Raw genomic sequence first — 9,690 nt, 5'->3', positions numbered from 1 at the left:
TACCTCCATCACTAGCTTAAAAAAAAAAAACAGCAGTCTGGCTCCTGCACACAGCATCTACCTTAAACCCTACCTATCCACACCGATCTTCAGAAAGGTGTGGAGAATGCCTTTTTCCATTTTCTTCAGTATCGATCAAGTTTGGACAGTAATGAATTAATTTCCTCATCAAGGCTGCTTTTGATCTTTATTTTAACAAAATTTACCTCTTATGGCAAAGAGATGTGGGAATCCTTGATGTAATTGTCCACCAATGCTCTCTTGAGAATATCCCATTATGCTTGCTCCTGGGTTTTTTGTTATTGCTTTTCATTTATGACAACTAATAAAATGTTTTTCAGTATATCCAAAGGACTAGATTAGTCTAGTGTCTGTTTCTAAAATGACTTCTTTCCTTAGAAGTATATATCTTGAAAGGATTCATTGAGCTGTTCATGTGAAGATATCTTTGCCATTTTTCCTACTGAAAAATTATTTTTATTTTGCTAAACAAATGGTATTCGGAGTTTCTTGTAAGTTAACCCTAAAAGTAAATACTCTGGGAATTTGCTGCAAACCATTGTTCCTTCAATGATGAGTCAAATTTTCATGAAATATTTAATATCAGAAGACTGGAAAATGATACTTGTAAACTTGTTTTTCAAGATATAGCAGTAGAGTTGTTTGCATCACTATCCGCCTTTTTTCCTCTGAAGAACGTCACTTTCATGTTGTACTTTTTTCTTCTTAATTTTCTCTTTAAATGTTATCTTTATTTCAGGAAATGGCTTTCCCATTCAGTTAATAAATTGTCCACATTTACTGATGAATAAGTGACAAATGCCCCCATCCTTGCACAATGCCTGGCATGTTGAATGTACTCAGTAAGTGGTTTTTTTTTTAATGGAAAACACTGAAGAAACATTTTGTAATGTTGCATCAAATGGGTAATTTCAACAACATACATTTATGCCAAGTGAATAGAGGTAAGTATTTTTCATACAACATGACCCCTAACTGCCAGCTAACCGCTTTATCTGCAACCCAGCCAAAAGAACAGTTTATTCCAATCCTGGAGGTAAAATCGGCTTTATTAGGATTTTACTTTGTGAGCAATTAAAGAGATCTTCAAGAGAAAATTTGATTATAAGAAAGTTTTACCTTATAAGTTGACTCAAGTACATAATCCCTAGAAGAATCTAACTGACTTTAAATATTCTAAGCATTATCAGTATACCAATGACTTTATTCTGTGAAACCCCGAAGAGCAAAAGAATAGGAAATGAAGTTTAGTTCAGCCTAGAGAACTTGCTAATAGTCATTTTAAACATTTCATTGACTATCTCATGAGGTAGAATACAGCCTTTGGAAATAATTGGTCAGAGGTTATGCGAGCACTTGAAATGTTAAAATAGATCATTTTAAAGCATGCTCATGACATTCTGTTTTGAGAAACATTACTCTAGGTCATATCTATTCTGACCAAAGTTTTAGCGAAAACCAGCCTGACTTAGAATGAAGTTAACCAGTGAAGTAGGATCATATAAGATTTTTTTAAAACCCAACTTTATGCTGTTGTGATCAAAGAACCTAGAAGTACCTATATGAATACTCTTCTGGGTTTCTAGGAAACTTTAATAGTCCAGGAATAGAAATGAGCATCTTTGAGATCTGTCTAGAAGTTTACAATATTGATAAATGTGATCTATGAGTTTTATTTAGTCCATTTGGGTTGCTATATCGACACCATAGACTAGATGGCTTATAAACAACAGAAACTTATTTCTCACAGTTACAGAAGCTGAGAAGTTCAAGATGAAGGAGCTGGCAAATTTGGTATCTGGTGAGAGCCAGCTTCCTGGTTCATAGGCAGTTGTCTTATTTGCTTTGTCCTCACATGGCAGAAGGAGCAAAGGAGTCCTCTGGAGTCTCATAAGGGCACTAATCCAATTCATGAGGTCTCTGCCTTCATGACGTAATCACTTCCCAAAGGCTCTACCTCCTAATACCTAATCACCTTGGGGATTAAGTTTCAACATGAATTTTGGGTGACACATTCAATCTATAACAGGTTTGCATTCAAGAGGCCATAATTTGGTTGTAGTCAGCAGTTCAAGGCTACAGCTTCATGCTGAGTTTGCACTGAGACTCTAAACCTGGCTGAGGATTTTCTTTGGCTGTACGAGAACAGTTAATACCTCCAGGAAGCTTACCATGTATGCCAGGCAAGTTTTAAAGAACTTTATAAAATGAAGCTGTTTAATTCTCCCAACTCCCCTCCTCATTCTAATATGTCCGTTTCATTGATGGGGAAATGCAGTGTAGAAATGGGCTATTTGCCCAAATTCACAAAGCTAGTTAGTAGCAGAGTCTGACCTTGAGCTAAGGCAGCTTGGCTCTAGGTTTTGTGGTAACTAGGCTATGCCACTTCTCTGGGGATATAAGGTATATTCAACCGGCTGTAAGCATACAAGTCTACCACCTTGTAATGAAGAAATAGTGTAGAAAATTCATAGTCTCTCTATATAAGAGACCAAACAAAAACCACAAATAAGCACTAATGATTGAGACAGATGCATAGGACTAAGAACTGGACTTTTAGATGTTTGGGTTTCATCTCACCTAGGATAAAATTCATTTGGGTTGGGAAAGAATATTTCCTTAGCTCAGAATAGTGGAGTTGCAAAATGAATAGGGTATAGTTATGTTTCTATTTTTAGGCTCACCTTTCCTATCCCCAGCCTCCACCCACCTAGTCTGTGCACATAAGCATTAATAGAAGTGTCACTGCTGGGGTGGTCGCTCCAGTGGCGTGAGAGAAAAGGAGGATAGTAGATGGTGGCATTGTGTATTGTTCCTTGGTTCTTCCCTGCTGACGCAGTAAAGAATTACAGATCGGCGAGATTGGGAAAAAGTAAGATTTATTGAAAGTACATTTTAGAAGGAGACAGGTCGTGCTAAGGAAAGCTGCAGCCCTGTGGAAGTTAGGAGGTGAAGAGATAAGATAGTACACCCCAAAGGAAGGGGTGGATTTCCAGCCGGGAACAATGTAACAATGCAGAAATGGAAAGGTCTGTTTATATTTGGGCCGTGATGGGAGGCCCTAGATGATCAGTATGTGAGGTCTCCTTGACTGATAACCTGGCTGCAATATAACTTTGCTACTGTGCATGTGCTTACCGAGAATTCAGTCTGTTATAATTAGATTCATGAACTTCCAGGTATAGTCATGAGATTATAATGATGGTATAATGAGGCTGAAGTTAGGGGTAGTACTTTCCGCATATGCGTTTGTATCTAGTTTAGACCAGCAGCTTTTATGGCCTTTGTGCTCTAGGATTTGGGATAATTTATAACCCTTAAAGAGAGGTATTTCTGGGAGGTCCTTAAGAAGAGCCTTCAAGGGAAGTTTCTATGGTTACAGAGCTGGGCCTTGGCTCCAGTCCCTCATGCCTAAATACCTAACAGAAGGACTCAGGCTCACTTCCACATTATCATGAGATTGAAGGTCAGCCTGGAAGAAAACCAGCAACAAAGCATCCATTTTTCTTACCATAAATTTATAAATTTGTAACACACTAAATCTGAATTTTGATAACTCATTTTGGAATAGGCAGAAGCTTACCTTTGCTCTATTACAAAAGGTGATATTTGAGTGTTTTTAAAAACAGAATCTTTAAGGATGGTGGCTCATCATTTGCAACTTGCTCTTTAAAATGAGCCATTTTCTACAACTTTGATACCCAGTTAACCATGTATTTAAAATTAATAAAAATTTAATTTACCGTGAATTAAAGTAATTTCTTTATTAACTATTTTTATATAAAAATGTAATGTATAGTCATGGATTTAAACAAATGACAGTACGGAGCAGTTAGGATGAAAAGTAAAAACCACCTATTTCTCCCCCTATTTACATTCCCCAATATAACTCCAGCTAATGATTCCTTATATACTTTGGGTTATTTGACTTTTCTTTAGTTCAAGCTGGCCTGTTTCTTTGATTTAAAATGTTTTTACTGGGTTATACCTAATGCAGATAGTGAAAAACAGCTAGTATTTAGGTTCTCATCTAAAGGACATGTTAATTACAAGGCTTCAGAGATGAGACAAGGACTTGTTACAGTTTGGGTTCCCCATATGCTGATCAGCCCTGCAGACAGACGATAGGAAACCTGCAGAACAAAGGAAAATCTCTACTGGGATTGCTAACAACCCATTTCCCCACATAGTGAAGAGAAAACATTCCCTGTGGCTATATTGTCTTCCAATATTAAAAACTTGATGAAAACACATATATATTGGAGATATTCTAAGCGTGTTAGTTATTTGGAGCTTTAATAGACACGATGTCATTGTCGTGTGAACTGACAGGTAACTTTGGCAGTCATGACATTGCAGGTATCATCTCAACAGCTTTTGCTGTGGTGCATGAAGCAGCAGAGATAAGGGACAAGTCACATTGTGGCAGAGCTAAGACTTGGATCTAAGCCTACAGAGTCTCAGCTCAATACTACTGCCTCCACTTAGACTATTTTCTACGGTTTGGATAAATTATACTTTCTTATAATGGAATATTTTTAAAAGAAGCCTTATTCACAGTCCCAAATCTTTTTGGAAAGTGAGCTAAGTACATAGATATCAGTTTGTAAATTTAATGACATTTGTCATAACTTGCCAAATCCTTAATTTGGGAAACCCTCATTACAAATAATGTCCAAATTTAAATCGTATGTTGATTTGTGTCCAAGTCCCTACCATTACTAAATGAGGTTTGAAAATCAAGTGTTCCACAGGGAAGCTACAAGTTAATTAAGGTATCTCATAATCATGATATAATAAAGAATATTTCTGGTTTTTGTCCTGGGTTCCAGGCTGGAAGCCCCTAAAATCCCTTGGAATTTCCTGAATGATAGGAGTGTCCTTGTTATGCTAATGAGGTCACCCATTGTGGGCTTCATATAGATAGCTTCAGGATGGAGGATAGTCACCAGAAAAACAACCATGGAATTAGGGGGGTTAGGACTTGGAACTTTGGAAATATTTGGGAAGGGGAATTGGGCTGGAAATTGAGTTTAATCAATTGTGCTCACATAATGAAACTCTGGATGGACACTGAGGTTTCCCGGCTGGTGAACACTGATGTGCAGGGAGGGTGACCATGCCCTGATGCCATGTGGAGGAAGCACAGAAACTCTGCTTTTGGGACTTTGAAAAATAATATAAACGAAGCCACCTCAAAATGGAATCGGAGCTGCCATCTCAAGGGAACTGCCTTGTAGGTCTTACTCCTCAAACTTTTGGAATATTAAAACTGGGCAAAATAAACTTTGGACTGGGCCTAATGCAGCATTATATTCAAAACAACTGTTTGCAAAGATAACAAGAAAGCAGACATTATGACTACTATTCTTGAAACTAAAGACATGGTTTAGGATTAGCATCACTATGTTAGCTTACTTGCACCAGTAGAAATTCCTTCCTTCTATTCCTGTAATTATGCCCTTTCTTTTTCTCATAAATACTCCTTGCCTTCACTTCCTAATCAGAACACTATTTGGGTTTCTGCTTGAGTCGGTGCTTCCCAACTAGCAAATCTTTTGGATCTTAAGTAAATGCTTGTTACCTGTCACTTGTTACCTTTTATTTTAGGTTAATAGGACACTCTCAGATCTTGCCCTGTGTGTATCCATACGCATAAGTATAGCAGTTTCCATCTGAGGACAGCCATGGAGGACTCTGCCCTCCACCAATTGGGCCTGTACTATTTCCAGGTGGCTGGTGTTGGAATTAAATTGCAGTGTACCCAGCTGGTGTCAGACCAATTTGAGTGGGAACAGAATGCCATATTCTCTATCTAATACCTGATGTCCAGGATGAAATACAATTATCATTTTAGATTTCTTTTCCTTCAAATTCATGTCGGCTCCAAAATCTTATACGTTACCGTAAATGTTGTTACTCACTTTTTACTGCTCATGTTCTATGGGAAATGGTTTCACAGAACTGTATTAGGCGGGGTCCTGAGAGCAAATAGAAGACACATTTGGCTGGAATTTTTTGAAGACTTTTGGAGAGTGTAGAAAGAATTCAACACACATGCCAACATTAGAATCAAAAGGAAAGTTTATTAGAAAAGGGGTAACATTCCACAGAGTGTGGTCTCCTTTCAGAGAGACAGTGAGAGAGAGTAAAGGCACTGAGAGGGACCCTGAGTGTTCTGGGAATTTAGTTTGTATATCATTCTTTAGTTCCTGTGAGTTATAGTTTAAAAGACTTTGTTAACCCATTTCCTTTAATATGGACATACAGTAAGGAAGGGGAAGAGTATGTAGCAAAAACGTAAGAATAAGTAGCGTGAAAGGCCTGCTGGCAGTTCACAGCCTTTAATACATAGGTTCCCTATGATTTTAGCCATAGGAAAATCCATAAGTTCCCTATGATTTTAGCCATAGGAAAATCATGACTCTTGGTGCCTGGTTCCCCTTCACAGGTGTGGAGAATGGGTTGTTAGTAATCTAACAGAAATCTTCCTTTGTTCTCCAGGCGTCCTCCTGGCCTGGCTGCAGGGCTGATCAGCACATTTCAGTCTCTGAATGTGGCTTGATTAACATTTTAATTCTCTTGCCTACGTTACAAGGAACTTCCTGCTCAGTAAGGGTTGAGAATTTTCTTTTTTCTGCCTATTTTTTTCCCTAAATGAGTGCATTAAATATAGTAGAGAATACACAGAAATGTTTAGGAATTATATGATGCCTTTTGTTTTCAAAGCCCTAATTTCCTTTAATATTTAATCTTTCCTTATAATAGCACTGAACAGTAAGCATATGTTGCAGGATCTCTTTTCTAAAAGCAGGTAAACCTAAGGCAGGACAGAAGTGATAACTCACTGAGGGCCATAGCAGTGCTTCATCACCACAATATGTCACTACTGTCAACTCCAGGCTGCCAGCCTCCTGCTGCTCCTATGAATCAGTCACATCCGGCCCCTTCTGGATGGGCAGCTCAGATTCCTGGGCTCTGTTTTCATCCTGTCCTACTCTGTTTATGGAGCGGTCATTCCAAACTCTCAGGCCTGGGGGCTAGAGGACTGTTCTAAATCAGGCCCAGGTGCCAGAGGGCGGCTTGGCTGGCTGAGTGCCCCCACACCCTCCTGGAACTGCTTCCATGTCCACTGACAACCTTCTGACTCTTAGAGGCTGTTCCTTTCATGTGGGGCTTATCGAAGGCTGGAAATTGAGGTCAATCTTCTAGAATTTCTTTAAAAGATAAGTGAGGGAAGAAAGAAACTATTTGGGATGCCTAAGAAATATAACTATAAATAATGGCTTCCAAACATGAATTGGGCTGGGTATATACCCAAAAGAATTGAAAGTAGGAATTTGAACAGATATTCGTGAACCAATGTTCATAGCTGCATTATTCATAATAGTCAAAAGATTGAAAGAACACAAGTGATGCTGATGGATGAATGGAAAAACAAGATGTGGTATATTCATACAATAGAATATTATTCAGTCTAAAAAGGAATTCACTTCTGACACATGCTACAACATGGATTAATCTTGAAGACATTATGCTAAATGAAATAAGCCAGACACAAAAAGAAAATTCTATATGGTTCTACTCATAGGAGGTAGCCAGAGTAGTCAAATTCAGAGACAGAAAGTAGGATGATGGTGTCAGGGTGTTGGGAGTGAAGATGGGGTGTTAGTGTTGAACAGATAACAGAGTTTCAGTTTTGCAAGATGCAAAAGTTCTGGAGATGATGGTGTAGTTGCACAACAGTGGAATGTACTTAATGCCACTGAACTGTTCACCTAAAATAGTTAAAATGGTAAATTTTGTGTTATGTGTATTTACCACATTTTTTAAAAAGTGTGGATTGGGGAATAAAAGAGACAATATCCTAGTTAGTCATGTGAGTAGCAGAGACAGGCTTTCCATTTCTCAAATAATCTTTCTTTTTCTTTGACTATTTGAAATGTATTAAGAAAAGGAATTCAGATTTATAAAAGAACTGAGTAATGGCCACTTAATGGATGGTTCAGGGTATTTCAGCCAGATGGTGTGCTTTGGTAGCTGTAAGCAGAAAATAAGTCTCTTGCATATGCACAAAATGACAGTTTACTTAGAGTCTAGGGGGAAATCTGTTAATACTGTTTACTAAGGTCATAAGACAAAATTTTCCTACACTAAATGCAAAGTATTCAGAGGACTGTCACCAGGTAATTTTTCTCTTCTGGGCAGATTGCCTCAATCTAGCTTTTCTTTTTCATATCTTTGCTTTCAGATATATCACTTTTTTCCTTTCAAAGCTCTACTTCTGGCATCTAATTGAGTGATCATGGCCACTTAATTGGTTTAATTATTTGCAGTTCTACTTATATTTAAACCATATAAATATAAATATGGTTTATATTTATTAACCATTTACTATGGAACATAGTGCTAGGTCTTTTGTGTATACCAAGAAGTAAACGACAAGTTTTTGGTCTCAGGGATTTATAATCTAGATAGAAAGGAAAGTCACATGCTCACAAAAAGCTAACTAACAATTATCCGTGCTGAAGGTGAGATACATATTCTAATGTTTCACTGATGTTCAGAGAAGAGACAAAGTAGTATCACAAAATGAGAGGCGTTAAAGGAGCCAGACTTAGGAATCATTCATTTGCAGTGATAACAAAAGGATTGATTCTAGCAACAGGACAATATAATACATGTGCTCAAAGACTAGAGTTTGCATTTCATAGGGAGATTAGGGCTAGAACTAAAAGTGTATACTGCCGAGTAGAAGATAAGGTAGAAAACAGGAATTTTTGTCAAAGGATTGAGTCCTATAAACTAAAGAAATTATCTTGTAGGAAATGGGTAGCTCTTGGTGGTTTTGATGTTGTTAACTTCATTTTGGAAAATGTCAAAAATATGAAATGCAGTGAAATACTATTCAACCTTAAAAAATAATGAAATCTTGCCATTCACAACAATTTATCCATTCAGCCATTGATGGAAACTTAGTTTTTTTTCCATATCTTGGCTATTGTAATGAATTCTGCAATGAACATGGGGTGCATATATCTTTTCGTTTTTATTAAAATGTAGTTGACATACAATATTATATTAGTTTCAGGTGTATGACATAACGATTTGACATTTATATATGTTATGTTGTGATTACCACACTAAGTCTAGTAGCCATCTGTCACCATGCAAAGTTATCACACTATTATTGACTATATTCCCCTTTACCTTTCTCATCCATCCCTCCACCTCCCCCTCCTTTTGCAACCATCAATTTGTTCTTGTTTCTCTGAGTCTGTTTTGATTTGTTTGTTCATTGGTTTTGATTTTTTAAATTCCACATGTAAGTGAAATCATGAGGTATTTGTCTTTTTCAGTCTGACTTATCACTTAGCATAATACCCTCTAGGTCAAATCATTTCTCTGCGAATGGCAGGATTTCATTCTTTTTTATTGCCGAGTAATATTTTATTGCTGTGTGTGTGTGTGTACATCAATTTACCTTCCCATTAACAATGCATAAGGGTTCCCTTTTCTCCACATTCTTGCCAGTACTCGTTATTTCTTGTCATTTTGATTATGCCATTCTAACAGGTGTGAAATGATGGTTCCCTGTGGTTTCGATCTGCATTTTCCTGATGATTAGTGATGTTGAGCATTTTTTCATGTATCTGTTGGCCATCTGTA

The sequence above is a fragment of the Pteropus medius genome, unplaced genomic scaffold, assembly GCF_902729225.1.
Source record: "Pteropus medius unplaced genomic scaffold, Ma_sr-lr_union100, whole genome shotgun sequence".
Classification (NCBI taxonomy): Eukaryota; Metazoa; Chordata; class Mammalia; order Chiroptera; family Pteropodidae; genus Pteropus; species Pteropus medius.
Note: the sequence above shows the minus strand (reverse complement) of the source record.